Source organism: Lissotriton vulgaris, chromosome 3_1 (genome assembly GCF_964263255.1).
Source record: "Lissotriton vulgaris chromosome 3_1, aLisVul1.2, whole genome shotgun sequence".
NCBI classification, from domain to species: Eukaryota; Metazoa; Chordata; class Amphibia; order Caudata; family Salamandridae; genus Lissotriton; species Lissotriton vulgaris.
Genome location: NC_141689.1, coordinates 1,190,698,384 through 1,190,718,529, shown reverse-complemented (window position 1 = coordinate 1,190,718,529; position 20,146 = coordinate 1,190,698,384).

Genomic DNA, 20,146 nt, shown 5'->3' with positions numbered 1-20,146 from the left:
TGAAGCGCTCTGACGCCTTTGGGTAAAGTCTGCGCTATATAAAAACGCATAAATAAATAGAAGACCAGAAGACCCTGTCCGGCCCCGCCATTCCAGCCTCCTAGGCTAGTCCTGACCCGGGCGGTGCATTGTGCTTGCAGTTGCACACGGCCGACTGCATGATTCATTGCTCGAGGCAGGGAGCAGGCCAGGCCTTTCCTTGAACTCGTCACTTTACTTGCAGGTGGTTCATTTCACAGTTAGTTCACTTCATACCTATACTATGAACTGCTTTGGCTGAAATATGCCTGCTTTGCTGGCCGATCTTCATCCTGCTGCCTTATTGTCCATCTTGGCAGTGGCAGCTTTTATGTCCCTGTGCTTTCAGCTGTGGATTTGTGTTTATGCTGACTTGTGATTTGTTATTTTGGTCATTCCCTAGGTTGGGGCCCTGCTTCTCTGGGTACACTGGCTGTGCCATTTCTCCTATGGGTTTTTGGTCTGTTGGAGGTAAAATTGGCGTTATGGGGTTACCAGTTAGAAAATAGAGCATTCATGCTGTGCCTTTCAAGTCCCCACAAGGGAGTTAGGGCTATGTATCTGGTCACTCTCCAGGCCCTCAAGCAGTGTCTCTTTCAGTGCCTCCAGCAACCACTATGGCACAGAGAGGCAGGAGGCAGTACGGCTGCATTTTAGCAGTCATTTTGTGGGAAGGGGAGCTGTTGGAGATGTATTACGATAATGCACAAGATATATGTATTTGTACTGAAATTTCATATTATTGCACTGCACCTTATACGTTTGTACTTTGATTATTGACAGGTTTATCAGCAAAAAACAAGAGGACCCCAACCTCCTTTGCTGCTCTTTCACCCCGGCTACAACCCAGCAAACACCAGTGTTAAAGGTAAGGAAACTGATGCTTTATATTTTTTTACATGGGAGTTAGGGCTATGTATCTGGTCACTCTCCAGGCCCTCAAGCAGTGTTTCTTTCAGTGCCTCCAGCAACCACTATGGCACAGAGAGGCAGGAGGCAGTACGGCTGTATTTTAGCAGTCATTTTGTAGGAAGGGGAGCTGTTGGAGATGTATTACGATAATGCACAAGATATATGTATTTGTACTGAAATTTCATATTATTGCACTGCACCTTATACGTTGTACTTTGATTATTGACAGGTATATCAGCAAACAACAAGAGGACCCCAACCTCCTTTGCTGCTCTTTCAGCCCGGCTACAACCCAGCAAACACCAGTGTTAAAGGTAAGGAAACTGAAGCTATATATTTTTTACATGGGAGTTAGGGCTATGTATCTGGTCACTCTCCAGGCTCTCAAGCAGTGTCTCTTTCAGTGCCTCCAGCAACCACTATGGCACAGAGAGGCAGGAGGCAGTACGGCTGTATTTTAGCAGTCATTTTGTGGGAAGGGGAGCTGTTGGAGATGTATTACGATAATGCACAAAATATATGTATTTGTACTGAAATTTCATATTATTGCACTGCACCTTATACGTTGTACTTTGATTATTGACAGGTTTATTTAATATATATATTGGCAAGGCCAGCAACACACCATAATCAATACAGTACAAGAGCTGAGAGCAAGGTCATTCCAGGCACAGCCACTTGAACAAAAAATACAGATAAAGCAATTAGGACCTCATCAGCCTGAAATAAACCTACATCAAACTACCCAGGACAGAGGAAAAATGTCAAAACGTACATTCTAAAATGCCTGGTACACAAAAGCTGATTGGCTTACAGGGTGCCCTATAAAAAATGCTCTGTTCTGCTTCCCCTGCTTGCTGTTTGGCGGTGACTTTTCTTGGACACGGCAAGGCTTGGTTGACCTGAAGCACATCTCTGAAAAAATAAAGAAGCATGCGCTCACAAGAAATCATCTGTAAAACCGGACAGGACTGGGAATGTTGGGGGAAGACGCACCAATTGAGCAGCAAATAAATGATGCGTATCGCAAATCCATTCAAAAACACAATGAAGCTGTTGATAAGAACAGACAAAATCTATCCAAGATCATTGATTGCATTTGTTTCTGTGGTGCTTTCGAACTGGCATTGCGAGGCCATGACAAATCAGAAACTTCCTCAAAACCTGGGATCTTCCGAGGCCTAGTGGATTTAATGTCAACCATAGACAAGGATTTGGAAACACATTTAGCACGTGCTACAGTCTTTAAGGGCACCTCTAATACAATACAAAATGAACTCCTTGACTGTATGCTCGAAATTATAAGAAGCCATATTGTGCAAGAGTTGCGAAACACAGACTTTGTGGCTATTCAGGCTGATGACACCTCTGATCTGTCCATTAAAACACAGTCCGTGTTAGTGTTTCGGTACCTAGACAGTGTCCGAAACGTTGTGGAGAGGTTCTATGGATTCACACATTTAAGAGACTCTAGTGCAGCAACCATCACTGAAGCTATACTGTGTCAACTGGACTTAATTTTTCCGGACCTGCCTCAAAAACAAAAACTTATTGAACAAAGCTATGATGGTGCATCTGTAATGAGTGGAAGCCTTAGTGGAGTACAGAAACGAATTAGAGATGTGTACCCTAATGCTCATTTTGTGCACTGTTACGCCCACCAACTCAATCTTATTATGCAACAGGCGGTATCAAAGATCAGAGAGACACAAGTTTTCTTTCAGGATATCGGAGGCATAGCAGCATTCTTCCCACATTCCCCCAAAAGAACAGAAGCCCTTCATGAGATTGTGGACAAAAGTGTACCAAGGGGATCCTCAACTCGTTGGAACTTTCACATTCGTACAGTCAACTTAATCTTTGAACAGAGGGAGGGCCTTGAGAAATGTTTTGTCGCCATAGCATCCAGAGAAGACTTTGATCAAACAAGTCAGAATGGAGCCCATGGCTTTATTAGAACACTACAAGACAAAGATTTTCAGTTCTTACTGTTTTTATTTCATGACATAATGAGTCATGTTGATGTGTTATACAATCAGTTGCAAAGAAAAGACATAGATACTGTCTCTGTGAAAGCCAATACATCTACATTTGTACAAAAGATTATGAAAGTGAGAGATGAGGTTGACGATTTAGAGAGCAAACTGCTGGAGCATTCTATTTTTGCAAACCGCAGACAAAACATCACCTCTCTGGTTCGAATTGGAAAGGAGATATGTGACAGTGTAATTGTGCAGGCACAAGAACGTTTTTCATTCACAAAACATTTTGTGGGTGCCACTTTATTGCAAAGTAAAGAGTTTGCACAATATGATTAATCCTTCCCTGAGCGTGCTCTGAATCAGGCTGTGGAAGCATATCCTATGCTCAAAAAAGAGCAGCTGAGAACTGAGATAACTGTACTCTACGGAATGCATGTGTACCAGAAGGCCACAAGCGCCTTGACTTTGCTGAGTTTAATTCATAAACTGCATATTGAAAACTCACTCACAGAGACAGTGACTTTACTAAAAATTGTGATTACGACTCCAATGACAACAGTAGAAGCTGAACGATGTTTTTCAGCCTTAAAGCGCATAAAGACATTCCTCAGGAACACCATGCTAGAGGAAAGACTAAATGCTTTGGCGATGCTATCTGTAGAGAGAAAGCTAGTCCAAAAGATACCGGACTTCAACATGAAAGTACATGACAAGTTTGCTACACTGAAAGACACGCGTGCTGATTTCATTTACAAAAAGTGAATACTGCTACTTGTTTTTGAATCCAAAAAATTCTGATTGAGGTAAGAAATGCATTGTTATCTCTGTTTTTAAAAGTTTTGTAGTGTTTGTTCTATTTGGAGACTACACAGATTTGCTCACCTTTGTTCACTGGCCGGACCTGTCTCCCGCAGGGTGAACGATTCGTTGCTTGTGTTGCCTATCAAACCTTTCCCCTTGGCAAATTGCGAAAACCTTTATACCATTTATGTTTGGGGTACTTGTGTGGACCTATGTAAGTGTGTGTACAAAGCTCAGCTCAACCAGAATCACGGTAACAGCGCGTTGCGCTTCCTCTTTTATATTCAGTATATTGTAGGACTTTCATGTGACCTTTATGACCACTCTCTCCTGGCAGATTATTCTTTGAACTTATAACCTACAGAAGAATATGCACTCCTCTTACTCCTCTCTGGGAATAGAGTGGTGAGCCATACATACCTTATCATTGTATATACTGACATTGTGTTGGACCATAGTGCTCATAATCTTATCCTTCTGTTCCAAGGGGGTACAACCTATGTTAACAATTTTCTACTAGAACCAAGACTGAAAGCTGTGTAGGTTGTATATACAAGTGTGTGCTGGTTCATACTCTCTCAGGTATAGATAAGAATAGAGTGTAACATCTTCCTTTACAGCCTGCCAGTGTCTATTCTTCGAGAATTCGCGAAGAGGTTCCCACGCACAAGACCTGTTTTTCTTCCCCCGCCTTTCCTTGTTTTGTTTCCCTGTTGTCCCCATGCGTGCCATTCGTTACTCTAGAGTCTAATAGAGTCGGAAGGCCGTAGGGGAAGACTGTGGACTTCTCTTCAAGTTCCTGACGCTCCTGCGGAACAAGCCTGGCAACCATTACACTGCTGTGCAACTTCTTCTACTCTTAAAGCTGAGATTTCCATGAAAGTCTTATAGTCTGAATTTAGCACCTGAGCATAATAGGACGGAATGTATGAAGCTCTGTGGTTATAATGAATAAGCAGCTACCTATGTTATGCCATCTATTAATTTAATAACTGCACTTTCACAATTGATTTATTAACCTTCCTGCTTTCTCAAATTTGCTTGAAAATGCACGATTTTTCTTCTTTTTTTTCAAAAATTTCTTGGGGGGGTAAGCCCCCCAACCCCCCCTTTTGGGGTTCGGGCTCACTCGCTGCGCTCGCTAGCTATGGTGCTGTATGCAAATCACTTTGTGCCCACCACTTTAAAATCTCACCCACCGCCCCTGACTAAAACGAGCATGGTTTACACCAAGAGAAGAACTTTTGACCCCAAAATCTGAGTCAGTCGACCCCTTGACACATGTAACACAAATAAAAAAATAATTTTACATAATTGGAGGATGGCGATTCACCTGGGCATCCCCAAACCGATGTTTTCCTTCAGCAAAGGAAGGAATTTACGTCAAAGTATGGTTAAGGCAGCACAACCAACAGAGGCCAAAAAGCACCTACAGGGAATGCTGGGATTGCCACCTGTCATTGGGCACTACAAATGTAATAACTGCGCAGCATGCTCTATGACCAATGATTCTAAATCCATTATGATTAATGGTAAAAAACACATACAACACAGTTTTTCTAACTGTAATACTAGAAACGTAATTTACTGTCTGAAATGTCAGTGTGAAAAATATTATATATGACAAACCACCCAATCTGTCAAGACATGCATGCTGCCGCACAAATTGAGACTTAGATGCAAAACACAGGGTGCCCCTCTAGTATAACATTGCCAGCAATATAATCACAGCGAGAACGAGATCCAATTGGTCTGTGTTGATTGTGGTACAAAACATGAGTAAATCAACTTTACAAATTTATGGAACAAATTAAAGGCACAGAGATTTGAATAATATAGAACAGATGTGCATGGCTTGAATGACCATGATGAGAAATGGGCCCTTATATAATTAATCCCCTGACACACATTTTATTGAACTCGATTGGGACATTTGGCCCTCCATAGAGAAGACAGGCCAGTGAATTACTTTGTTTGTGTCTTGTAGATGCCCTTGTTGACCCTATTTCTTAGAAGTATTAGCTCTGTAGATCTGTGTGTGTTTATATATTTTAATAAGTACTAATTTATGCAGTACTCAACAAAATCTTACGATCATGATTTATGATCACGTTTCTTCGACTAATCATATGAACATAACTGAAGATATGCTGCTATTCTCTGTATTACATATTTCTACCATATGTATTCTCCACCACATGTACTTCCCAAATAAGTTCTTGCCATTATTTATGATCTATGACCATGTGTATACTCCTATGGCATGAATAGCATTAATGTCCTGATTTAGATAATTTTTTAAGTTCCACTTGCATTTGTAAAAAATGTTGTCATGTCAGTTATGTACATATTGCTTATGTGTTTTAATATTCATCAAATCGAGTGAAGTTTATGGCTCTCTCCTTGTGTACACGGTGGTTTGGTGATGGGTCTTTTTATAAAGAAGTTTTTTTTGTGGCACATTTTAGTTCAGTTTCTTCTATGTCTACTGATAAGCACCTTCCCTGTTGGTTCAGCGTTTGGCGTCCCACATAGTTAGATGCCTGTGACCCCGTAGAGGTTATAAAGTGAGAGGGGGTTAAGCACAATTTTGTTTGTGAGAGTAGTTTATAGGTGAGAACGTCTACATTCATAGCCCTGCTAATACCTATTTTTTTTTTCTTTTTAGCAACCTACATGGACATTCGTGTCCGAGGCTGTTCCAGCGATGTGTTTCGCAGAGCTTACTGCCAGTGTCAATGTTTAATCAACCTAGGTGAGAATTGGCCATGCGCCGACCGCTTTTTAGGTCTCGCCTGGCGAAAGCAGCCATCTGTCCATAGCACACAGCATGCGCGGGTCCGTGGGACAGTGGACCGTCCGCTGCCATCTTGTTCATGCCGGCTTCCTTCAACTCTGACTCCGGCGTGCTTTCACTTTAAACGGTGCAGGCACGCGCGATGGACCCAGAGTTGAAGGAAGCCGGCGCACAACAATTTTTGTTTTGATTTGCTTATTGGGAAATGCAGCAGGAAGGCTCTGCATCTCACGCTAAGCCCCGCTTCCTCGATGCCCAGCCCCTCCTTCCGATGGCCCACTGCACCGGCCCGCAGTCCCTTCCACCCCTGTGGTGAGGGAGAAGGGGGCAAGCCACACCGAAAACCGTTAACGGCCGCTTTATTGAAACAGGCGCACATCACAATTTATTCAAACTGGCACTTTGCCTTATAAAACTAAAACCTCTCTAAACATTGATTTACCTGACCCCTTGACATTTCCTCCCCCCCATGATCCCCACATGATTAAAAAAACACCATGCAACATACAATGCATTACTTCCAATACATCACATAATACACAATCTTATCACTTAACATTAGTACTCCTACCCTCCCAAGACCTACAATCCTATCTGCCTTCCTGCAACTGTAACTAACGAACCGCTAATGCACACTTCCAACCTGCTTAACGTTTCCCAGCTCCTGTTCACCAATTCCCAAAATTAACAATAAACTACCAAACGCCAGCCAAACTTGGCCAACTTCAAAAACAACTCCGCCACCCAGGAAAAGGCGGGCCTCCCCCTTTTCCTGCCCGCCCCCCACCACAACTCCCTGCCCTGATGGACCTTACAACTACCTTCTCACTCCCTGCGCACATCCAGCAACCTGGACAGCACTTCTCGCAATTCTAGCAAATAAAGATCCATACCAAAGCGTGAAAGGTGAACCCCGTTGCCCCTAAACATCTCCGGCGCTTCATTCCGAAGGTTCCTCTGCTGTATCCTTGAAAAGCCTAAGTGCCTACAAAACCGAACCATTTCCACATTCACCTTCCTTCTGGCCTTATCTACTGCCTGAGGTTTCACTGCCCCCCTCGCACCGAGACCACTGCTTCTTAATTTCCTCCAGGTCCCTCTACATGGCCCTCATCAACACTAACCCCATCTCTCTGACCATGTCGTTCTCCCCTAAATGGAGAACCAAAACATCCGGACACCTACCCGCCATCAATAGCCCGTTAAGCAGCACCATCAACTCTCTCCAACGCATACCCCCTTTCCCTTTCCAACACACATAAAAAACATCAGGATTAAACCCCAGATTCTCTTTCCAAAATAACTGTCTCGGGCTTGCACCTGGGCACTTTTTACAAATAAGTGGCCCGCGATCCACACTGACATATCCCGGGCGAGGGTACCTGCCACAGTACCTGAAACGGAAAACAAAAGTAAGTACAAAAGCCACATACCCAACCGCGCCATCATTGGCTAGCATCGCCATGCACTTATCTCCTGTAGCATTCGGACGACCACCTGCCCAAGGGCATGATGTCCCCTCGCCCCCACCCTAGGCTGTGTGCCTCCGATGCCACGCCAATCCGAAAGGAATGCGTGCCATAGCTCCTCCCCTCCACACCAAGCAGGGTTAACGTCTTCAGCATTATGGCCAGCAGCTGCGAGACTGTAGCCTCCCGCCTATCCGCATGCCTGAAAACCAACCCTTCCGCCGGCTCCCCAGCCCTCAGTTTCAATCCCCACCGCACCGGGCATACCTCCACCAAATCCGCATTTGCAAACGAAACCCACCGACCCACGCTCCTCTGGTCCATCTTAGACTTCCGTAGCCAAAGGCATACCTTGTTCCCTCTAAAAGTAGCCTCTGACCACAAAATCCCAGCACCCCCTCTGGAACCCAGCAACTCAGATACCCAAAAGGCCCCCGTGAACATCCATGCCATAAAAGTGGCGAACAAGCAGTTCTCTCCCGCGCCCTTGCAGACCCGATGCAAGGCCCCCACCACCAGTCCCCACAGGGCCAAAGACAAAGGTTGCTGAACCCGGCCCAACTTCCCACACTCTTGGTCCCAACCTTCGAGCATCCGTGAGATGAGCTCACCTGCCGACAGCGAGTATACCCCACAGGAGTTTACCCATAAAGGCAATCCCGGCCAGTTTTCCAGCTATTGTGATCCGCATGAGCCACTTCTCAATGAGCAACAGGATAAACTGTATAACATCCTCCTGTCTCCCCCTCCCTGAAGACTACCGTTTTGCCCCGGATGCCAAGATCTCCCCCATGCAGTCACGTAAGTCGCCCTCGTCGACTCCGCCAAGAACCCTAGAACCAGCTGCAACATCCTGTGTTGCCCATGTACCACAGTTGCAGCGGCATGCCGGTCGGGTCCCGATTCTCGTCCTTGGCTAACCCACGGAATCTCCCCCACTGCGAACGAGACAAAGCATTTGCTATGTCATTATTGATCCCAGAAATGTGCACCACGCGAAAAGCAATATCATAGCACAGGCAGCCCAACACAAACACTCACAGCAGTTTCAGCACCTGTTCATCCTTGGCTGACTACCGATTCACCACCTCTACCACCGCCATGTTATCCACATGAAATGTCGCTCGTCTGTGGGCCAACAACTCCCCCCAAAGCGAGATCGCCACCACCAAAGGAAAAAGCTCCAGGAACGCAATGCTCCTACCACACCCGCCAATCCCGGGCGCCCCTGCCAGTACTGCCCAAATCCATCGCTCCCTGCCGCGTCCGAAAAAATTTGGACATCCCAGACCAGGTCATGCCCCCTCTGCATGAAGATCTCCTTAACATTCTGCATAAAGAACTGCCACATCCGCAGGTCCTCACGAATGCCCACAGAAAGCCGCACGTGGTGATGCGGTGGCCTCCGCCCAGCTAAGGCCCTGCCCAATCTCCTACAGAATGTCCTCCCCCCTCGCACCACTCTGCACGCGAAATTGAGGTGACCCAACAGCACCTGTATTTCCAAAACCGTAACTTTGTGTCGTGCCAACATGACCTCCAGCATCCCCAACATTTACTGCTTTTTCTCCGCTGGTAAACATGCCTCCATTGCCCTTGAATCCAGCGCTATGCCCAAAAACGACAGCGCAGTGCCTGGCCCCACTGTCTTCTCAGGTGCCAATGGCATGCCCAAGTCCCCATGATCTCCTGAAACCTGTCCAGCGCAACCTGGCAGTCTGTGGAGCCTGGGGCGCCGACCAAGAAAAAGTCATCCAGGTAGTACGTTACTCCTTGATGACACGTCCGTTCTGTGAACAACCATTGTAGGAACGTACTGAAACATTCAAACAGTGCGCAAGACATCGAGAAGCCCATCGGAAATGCTTTTTACACGTACCAGCGGCCATTAAACTGGATCCCCAGTAAGCCCAAATCATCTGGGTGGACCGGAAGCAGTCAGATAGCCGACTTGATGTCGCACTTTGCCATTCTCGCTGTTGTGCCCATGGACACCACCAAAGCCATGGCTGAGTCAACAGAGGAATAAGACTCCGTGGTCTCCCGCTCATCAATGTAATCATTTGAAGAGCCACCTTTGGGCCACGACAAATGTTGAATATGGCGAAAGTGCCCCTCTTCCTTTTTTGACACTACCCCAATGGGGGACACAATCAAATCCACCAACGGCCAGTCTTCAAAGGGTCCCGCCATGCGGCCCTCACTGACTTCCTTATCCAATTTGCCCTGCACCACCTCCGGGTGCTCCTTGGCAGACATCAAATTGTCAGCCCATCTGCAAAGATTTGGCCCCTCATAACCCAGCCGAAACCCCTCCAAAAACCCGGTCTGCAACCGATCAGCAGCCCCCTTATCCGGATAGTCCTGTAGGGCCGCTACCAAACGATCCACCCTAACTGGAATATGAGCCTTTTGGCCCAGATCCCTTAGCCCCTCTGCAACCCCCAGATTGACCAAAAAACCTATCCTACAGCACTCCCAGCCACAGGGTCACCAGAACCTAAAATGGTGGCTGGGCAAGCGCTAACCCCCACTAAATAGCCTTGGGCTACTTTTCAAAATTGGGCTGCCTTTGGGCTATTCTCAAGGCAACCCAAAGCCACAAAATGGCTGCTCCCTACTCGCCCCTTCCCTCTCCCAATCTGCCGGGGGCAGACCTCATGATGCTCAGCTACCCCCCAAACCCCCCTTGGCCCACCCTCTATGGTGCCACTCCATCTACTCTGTTCTCCAGCCCTTTGCCGGTAGTTATGTGGCACTGGATTGCCGTGTTCCTTCTGCCCAAGATCGACCAGTCTTGAAGTGGCTCTGGGTTTTCTGGAACCTGTCCCAGACTCCCAGCTCTACGGGCTTTACTGACTAAGGCGCTGGATTGTACAGATTTTCCCTGGCGCTACGGGCATTTCATTGCCCCCGTCAGGTCCGTACGTGTCCCCAGTCATGGAAAGCCTTTCTAGGCTCCGGGTTTGGCTGCACTATTTCCTGTCCAAACAGCTGCTTCTGGTGTACCGGACTTTCCGGACTCCGCTCAGCCCTTGTAGAGGCAATGTATTGCTCTGGCAGTGACCCTATATTTACAGGCTTAGGAAATGCCAACGGCAGGCTGGACTGTGCCCTCTTGAGGCTCTCCAATGTCCAGGGTGTGATCGCCCTACTGCCTTTACACCAGCCGCGTGTTGCCCTCTGACCCAGCTCTTTGGGCTTTGCAAAGGCTGTGCCATGTCTGGACTCGGCCCCAGCCCACCCGGCCCTACTGGGGTGCCTGCTAGTACACTGCTACCCCTGCCTAGCCCATGGGATGTATGCTACCACCCCAGCACTACTTCCTGTGCTAAGGCTGTGCCATGTCTGGACTCGGCCCTTGCCCCTCCGTGCCAGAGGTACCAGTCTGTCCAGACGGCAGCCCCAGCCCGACCGGCATTACAGAGGTCGCAGTCCCACGTATCGCCCAGGCTCCGATAGACACCCGCGCCTGTCCCTGTCTGGGATCCCTGGGCACCTCCATGGTTCACCGGAGCCGCTGGCTGCAGTACAGTGCTAGCTGCCAGCCCCCGGGCACCGGTCGATGGGGAGGCCGGCGGCGGCATTCCCTTGGCTCAGACTGGCTCTGTGCAAGGGCAACGGACTCTGGGACTACCCTCGCCAAGCACTGCGGAGACGCGGGCCGCAGGATGCGCCACTGCGCACCGGTGACCCGGATCGGAGGGGCATGCGCTGGGACTTTGGCTCTCAAGGTGCTACACATTCCTCATACTAACCTGCTGTCGCAATGACTGTTTTACCAGCGAGGGTTCTGTGTGTAGTCGCTGGTTGATGACAAGTTTTGGTACTTCAGAGTTTCAGAGTTTTAGAGTTTTATTTAAGATCCGTTTCAAGAAGTTGAATGTCAAAAGATCTGACTGCTGTTAACACTCCTAAACAGCTCACAAATTTCAGAACTGTTAAGGGCCACTCGAGATTTCCAATCCATGTTATCAGGAATTTGGAAAAAAATATTTGAGTTACTTCCTGCCTGGGTTTCACCTTTTTACAGCTACTCCTATAAAGAGGCAGAGAAGACCAAGGTTTACAAGAGGAATTATCACATACCACTACATCAATAGCTCCTTCATATGTATTTACATTGCTTCCAAAGGAAGGCTCCATCACTAGAACTTCCGCCTGCATACTGACACCTGCGTGTGTCGATTTACAATTACCTGCCTTAATATGGGTGCATAAACAATGTCGTTGTGTACCTGGTCCTCGCGAAGACTGTGTGACTCTCTTTGTACCCTTGTATAATATGTTTAGTAGTCTCCCACTTCAATTTACAAGGAGATATTTTTCTTCTCTAGACATTTTTCTATTCATAATTCTTAGAAGAACTGATTGTGTATCAACTGTGCTTAACCAATTCTTACAGACTGCCAAAAAGTCATCATCATTCAGATGAACCCGGGTCAACTTAAGTTGCAATCTTTCTCACATACATTACTTAGGTGTTACTAAAGAAGGAAGAATTCCCTTCTATGTAACCCCTCATTAATCGTGTTAAGTGCACTTTTAATGCTGACAGACGACCTAATAACACCTTGGGGAGGGAGGTACGAGCCAAAACTAGACTTATTAAGAAAATATGAAGATAGACCCCTCTCCTTGAAGAAAGTATTATGGTTTTGAACTAGAAGAGGTCAGTCACAAGAATGGTGCATTTATTTTATTTTATCTAAAGCTTATAAAGCGTGCAGCTACCCCCGACGAGGGTGTCCCGGCGCTACGGACTAGGAGCAGCAAGAATATCTAGCGAGGCTATAGGTTGGAGCACAACCAGGTTTTTAAGTTGCGCCAAAACAGAGATTCAGATTCAGTCAACCGTAGGCACAGTGGCAGGCTATTCCACAATTTAGCAGTCACAACGGCAAAAGCTCTGCCCCCCATTCTGGAACGGTGGAAAAGGGGAGGACGCAGGCGGCGGAGATGATTCGATCTAAGAGCTCGATCGAACTGAACAAGCTTGATCCGGGATCTGAGATAAGCATGCCCTCAGCCCTTTATAGCCCTGAAAGCCAGGACCAAGGACTCAAACTGGATGCGGTCATTCACAGGCAACCAGAGTAATTTCAGCAGATGAGGGACTATTGAGTGACGATAGGGGATGTTACATATCAGCCTTGCTGCAGCATTCTGCACAATCTGCAGACGTTTGATCAGATAGGCTAGGGCTCCCACATAAAGGCTATTAGCGTAATCAACGTGTGATGTAATAAGAGCATGGATGACGGTCCTACGTGAGTCCAGAGGCAAAAAGGGAGAATTTTGCGGATCATACAAAGCTTGCCGAAGCACACAGAGGTGACCTTATTAATTTGAGTCTTGCATGACAGTTCATTGTCAAATTGGAAAACCAGATTCCTAGCTGAGTTTTACCAGTACCGGGGGAGGGTTAAGCTCAGACGGCCACCACAGAAAAGGAAGAGGTGGTGCACTTTGATTGAAAAACAGCACCTCGGTTTTATCCGCATTGAGCTTGAGAGTATTGAGACTCATCCACAATGAAATGTTACCCAGGCAGCATCTGAAATTGGTAAAGCTAACGTCAGTGATCTCTAAAAGAAAACACAAGCTGAGTGTCATCAGCATAGGAGATCATGCATTAATGAATGCCTCAGACTACAGCTTCTTATGCAATGCTTCTTCATGCATCCATATTGCTAGTACATCTACTTCCGCAGGAGCTTGCCTCACACCATATTTCACCCTGCCTTGTGTAGGTACGAAAGTCCCTCGTCCCCTCTACCATGTCTTTCTCCCAACCATGGGACTGTGTCTAGTGTCCAGGTTGTCACTCAGGTCCATCCCAGTGTCCTACTGCCTTAAAATAATTAGGCACCTAATTTTTCAGGAACAGGGAGTCTGCAAATCAATAATCATCAAAATATGGGTTAACCTATAAGACATTCCTAAAATCAGAGCATATGACAAGGAGAACTCCATACTCAACAGTTGCTTGTCAGAGTTTTGCACAAAGCGATGATGGAAATAAATTGAGCCGGTGTGCCAAGTGGATTCTGCCTCATCAAATTCCCACCACATTAGGAAACCAAGATAAGTTGAGTTAATGATGTAGTCACAGTGACAATCAACTGCCAAACATACAGGGTTGACTTGCTTGGTGTTCGGTATTGAACCACACAGTTAGACAAGATCAGTTCTCAAGCATTTGATATGGTCACAAAATCAGATAACTTGTCACAGAGCAAGAGACAAACATTGGACGTGATCATACAATAACAAAGGTTAAAGTTCTTTCTTCCTGTTTTGCAGTTTAAAAAACGTACCTACTACTGATTAAAACCAATTCAGTCTCCAGAAAGGAAGTTTTTTTCTTTGCAATCATTCTACTTCAATCCATGCCAACTAATGTAAGAAGCATTGAAAATGCAATAGGTCTCGCCTTTGATTAAGTTAAAGCCATTTGCTTTGCTAATGGTATTGTAAAGGAAAGCCAATGGCATTAACTTAATAAAAGGCGAGACCTATTGCATTTTTAATGCTTGTTTCATACAGCACGAGCCCCACGTGAGAAATTGTCACTTTCACAGCGTCCCGTTTTATTATGCCGTCCACGTCGGAGAAGTTCAATTGAGTCTTCCTCTAGCACGTTAGGAGATTCAGAGTAAGTGGGTGTTAGAGGCTGGCCTGGTATATGCTGTCCACTAATGTAAGTGGGCACCCTGCACCAGTCCAGACGACCATAATGGTGATTTAAGAGGACTCAGACAATGTTAGAACGCTATCCAAGTGGTAGCTGTGGAGACCAGCCTTCAGGCTTAGTCTTGAAGGAGTGTAAAGCAGCTTGTTTTACCAGAATGCAATCTTATAGCGTAGATTAAATGAAAAGAGAACCACACAAGGTATTTATAAAAATATGCATTTATTATAGAACACTCTCTAGTACGTTCCAGTATCTTCCACACGGAAATAGACACAAAGCACACAATAGTATAGCAAAGAAATTACAGTAAATAGCACTAATACACATTGGGCCCCAGGGGGGACCAAACCATATACTAAAAAATGGTATAAGAACCACGACTCAAGTCAGGACAATGTCGATAGGACGTACAATTGCTGAGATTCCAAGGAACCACTCAATGTGGACCCCAAGGAGTGTGTGTGCAGTGTGAGAATACAACGCATGCTCCGTACAAATCTGTGGGGAAGTCACGGTAGATTTTTTAAAGATTTAGGACCCTTCCCAGTGAACTATGAAGAAACCCCGTGAAATTCAGAAGGTTAGAGACCCACCCCACCCATGGATACCGAAGTACCCAAGTTACCTAACCTAGAGAAGCAGGGTGTATAGGTTTGTTGTGGCATCGGAAACCGCTGTCGAACTCGATGGAGGACTTCGAAGAAGAGCCTTTGCTGGAAGGAAGAAAAGTGTCAGTGGGAATCCAAACCTGGATTCTTCTTGAAGAGTAACTGAAAGCAGAGGGGACAAGTGTGGGTCACTTGAGAGTGACCAGGGGCACGGTAGATGAATGACCACCTATGTCGGGTGCTTCAGGATAGTTGATGGAGTCCTTGACTATGCAGCTGCGGGGACCAGGAGCCGTAGAGGATGACAAGGAGCCGGATGCAAGCTGACCCATGAAGGATGTCCAGTGCTGAAGGGTCGGTGTACAGCGGGAGCACCGACAAGCCTTGGTAAAAGCAACTCATGCAGAAGGACATGAAAGGGTACGATTTGGACCAGCATGGCCCTGCAGACTCACCACGCACAGGGGAGTCAGGGCAAGCCTGGAGCAACCAGGGCAGCCCAAGAAAAGAAAAGTTGACCCTCAAACCAACCAACAGGCCTCGGAGCACTCAGTGAGAGGAGGTTGAAGTTCTTGGTAGGAAATGGTGCCAGAGGTTGGGGCTACTTGGAGCCCAATGTACCTGTTCAGGAAATGCTAAACAAGCATATGCACTTGCAGAGACACGCAATGCACAGGGGTTCGGGTATTGCAACCCCTGTCAGACTTAACCATGCCTTCTTACCTGAGTCCGCACAGTTGAGTTTCGCAGAGATGTTATGGGCCAACTTCCCAGTACCCTACCTTTTAACATATGTGTACTGTATGTACGAATTAAAAATACTAAAAGGTATGTGCAATATTCGCCACATTAACGGCTTGGGCACCTCATTTGAATATTCTTACCATCACGACCCCACGCCTAGCGCCACACCACGATATAGCCCACTCTGAACCTGCGGGGATGGGGGCACTACGTATTATTAGATTACGAACAAATGTGCAAACTTGTACCTTTGGCATCTTAAGTGAATGGCTGCGATCTGTAACGAAATATCGCATGTTGATGTATATCGATGCCATTAAGGGAAATATTTTAATATCCTACGTAGTATCAGATTTACAATGAATGTACACACGTGTACTTTTGGTATTTTGAGTGAATGGCTGCGAGTTGTAACCAAATACCGAGTGCTGATATTTATTGATGGCATTAAAGGGGAATATCTTAATATAAAAGCAACTGATATCCTCCAACCACAACCGTATGCCGATATGTGACCACTCGGCAAACATGAGGAATGGGTGTTACTTGACGCTAAATATAGCGCCATTGTAATTACGTGTATGAGTTCTTAAAACAAAGCATTCAGAATGAAAATTGAATGAGTAGAGAAATTTTGCCAAAAGTTTACGATGAATCTGAAAATATTAGTATCACGGAATGAGTGAGTCATCCTTGACCATTGAGATGTGTTTTCTTGAGAAGTATTGCCATTTTCCAGTTGCTGTACAGAATTTTTGGAAACACAAACATAAAATTTCTGTATTTATGTCCTAAATAATTCCCCACTACCCTTCCTTTTGTGCGTTTGTCACTTTTTTACAGGTACCTTGAGACCTATTCATGAGAAGGGTTAATACATCCATCTCACTCACCATTTTTAATATGAACAGCCAATACTATTCATAGGTTACCATAGTCACTGAGACGCCCTCGGTCTCTTCTCACCCTTCACTTGGTCCTGAAGAAAGCCCAGTTGACCCCACCAGGCGACCAGGGGCTGAAACATGTCGACCCTTTTTTAACAATATTCAGAGTGTGTGAGAGTCATTATCCCTCTCCTACACACACCAAAAACATTTTAAAGAATATACTCAAATCCAGACCCATTAAAGATACTCTTATGGCTGTACGAGTTTTTTAATAGGACACAACACACATATCACTGATCACTACTGTTTTAACCAAGGGTAAAACCTCCGGCTGGAGGATGCATAACTACTAACCCTGTGATTATGCAAACACGTGATCAAGCAGCGGCGAACCAAGATATACCGCTCTAACATCAATTCTAACAAGCGTATGAGGGTTTTTAATTTGGGACAAAATCGGTACGCGACCTGCATACCCCGGTTATGCAGGACAAGTGATCCGTACCCATTGATTGAGAGATACTGAATACTAAGGAAGCTGAATGGATGACGTCTTCCTTCTCCCTCCACAATTGATTTTTTGTTTGTGGTACAAATAGTTATTCACTCATCCTCAATAGATCATTTTTCCAGAGCAGCGACGGATACAAAGCTTGCCATTCTTGTAATGATTCTATCGTTAATTCTACCTGTATTTCCTGTGTGAAATCCTTATTAGAGATACTGGCTTGAAAACAATGTGATGGAAGCATTGTCTGTGGATTTTTTTGTTAATCACAATTTTCTTCATGTATGCCAATGCGTGACAAAGCATCAGATTTATTTTTTTCTTTCCTGGTCGATATGTAATAAAAATATTGTCCAGCGGAGTTGTCGAGCAGATAGAGCCAAACACAGCTCTTATGGCCAATAATTCCCTATCTGCTATGGCATAATTTATCTCAGCGGGTAATCATTTTCTTGAATAGTAAGCTATGAGATGCATTTGTCCAGTGTAATTATTCCTTTTTAACAAAATGCTGCCGATAGCAAATTGTGAAGCATCTGCTTCAACAATAAATTGACGGGAAGGATCTGGATGTATCAGTATTGGTGCTGAAGTAAATTGTGCTATTAATTCTTGAAATGTGTAAGAACAACAGGAGTAAACCCATAGACCACGTCGGGATGGGTGTGGAGTATAAACAACCACAATTCCCAACAGGTTTCAGTTTGAGACAGTTAAGTAATGTATGCAGTCTGCATTACATGAACAAGAAACAAGGAGGCTCGTATAGTTTAAAAGCTTGTTATTCACCAAATCAGAGGAGGGTGTTTCACATGGAAATACAGTTAAGCAGCACTGTACAGAGAGAATCATGTAACAACCCGAGGGCACATGGTGAGTGAAGAATTATACAATTAGTGAAAGGTGAAGATGCAAGTGCTGAACGTGAACAGCGTGAACGGCGCAAGGTGACAAAGAAATAATACAGTGATGGCCCTGCAGGATTAAGTTGAAATCACTTAAATCATGGAACAAACAGTTTTACAGGAGCACAAAACGTAAAATGCGCCCTAGGCAAAAATGAATTAATCCGATAAACTGGTGCGTGACACAGTGAGTGAGAACGGCGCGAGGCGAGGAGCTAAAACGTACTTAATCACGTTATCGTAGTCCTCGTTACACTTAACACCCTCCCCCCCCACCCCACACACCCACTTACCTGGCACTCTCCTTTGACTAGCTCACTACCTGATTGCATGTGCGCCTTAGCGCCCCCTATCCCGCGCCTTCCCCCCTTCCTATACATGCCGTCCCCCCATTATCCCCTTTTGATTTAACCTTTTTCCCTACAGCACTGCCTGATATCGACAACCCTGTCCTGATGACGATCCCGACTCACGGGGATCAAAATGCTGTCGACATCACAGCGCAATTCTAGGGCGCATTTTACGTTTTGTGCTCCTGTAAAACTGTTTGTTCCATGATTTAAATGATTTCAACTTAATCCTGCGGAGCCATCACTGTATTATTTCTTTGTCACCTTGCTCCGTTCACGCTGTTCACGTTCCGCACTTGCATCTTCACCTTTCACTAATTGTATAATTCTTCACTCACCAAGTGCCCTCGGGTTGTCACATGATTCTCTCAGTACAGTGCTGCTTAACTGTATTTCCATGTGAAACACCCTCCTCTGATTTGGTGAATAACAAGCTTTTAAACTATACGAGCCTCCTTGTTTCTTGTTCATGTAATGCAGACTGCATACATTACTTAACTGTCTCAAACTGAAACCTGTTGGGAATTATTAATTCTTGAAAGGCCTTTTCTGCTAGATCATTCCAGTGAAACTTAACCCCTTTAAGGAGAAATTTGGTCATTGGAGGAAATATTTTAGAAAAATCATGAATAAAACGGCTGTAAAAATTTGCAAATCCTAAAAAGCTTTACATTTGTTTCACTGAAGAGGTGCTTGGCCAAATAAGAACTGCTTCTATTTTTTTAGGATCCATTTCAATTCCAGTGGGACTGATAATATAACCTAAGAAAACTACTTTAATCGTATGGGACATGCTTTTCTCTAATTTTACATATAAAGAATGTTTTAATAGCTGTTGAAGAATGGCTCTCACTTGTTGCACATGTTCTGTTAGAGATTTAGAGTATATGAGTATGCCATCAATATATACTACACAACAAAAGTCTATAAAATCTCTTAACACTTCATTTATAAAAAACTGAAATACAGCAGGAGCGTTGCAGAGTCCGAAGGGCATTACTTGATATTCAAAAAGGCAGAATTTTGTACAAAATGCAGTTTTACAATCATTGCCCTCACGAATGCGCACTAGATGGTAAGCTCCGTTCAAATCAAGTTTAGTGTAAAAGGTGGCATCCTTAATTTGATCAAAGAGAGATGGTATTAAGGGGAGTAGGTAACAAGTTTTTATAGTAATATTGTTTAAAGTACGATAATCAATACACAAGTGCAACATCCCCCTTTTTTGGGTATAAAAAAAAGAGGAGAGGATACAGGAGATTCGGAATGTCTGATAAAACGTTGTCTACATATTCATCTAGATAAGTTTGAAAACATTCATTTTCCTTTTCCGTCTACCGCTCTTACTGTTTCTGGTTTATTCTTTAATAAAGTTTTTAATTCTAATTCCTGAAGAAACTGTGTATCAATAATATTACCAGTAGCACCTAAATATATTAGTGCATCTACTGATCACACTTTTGTG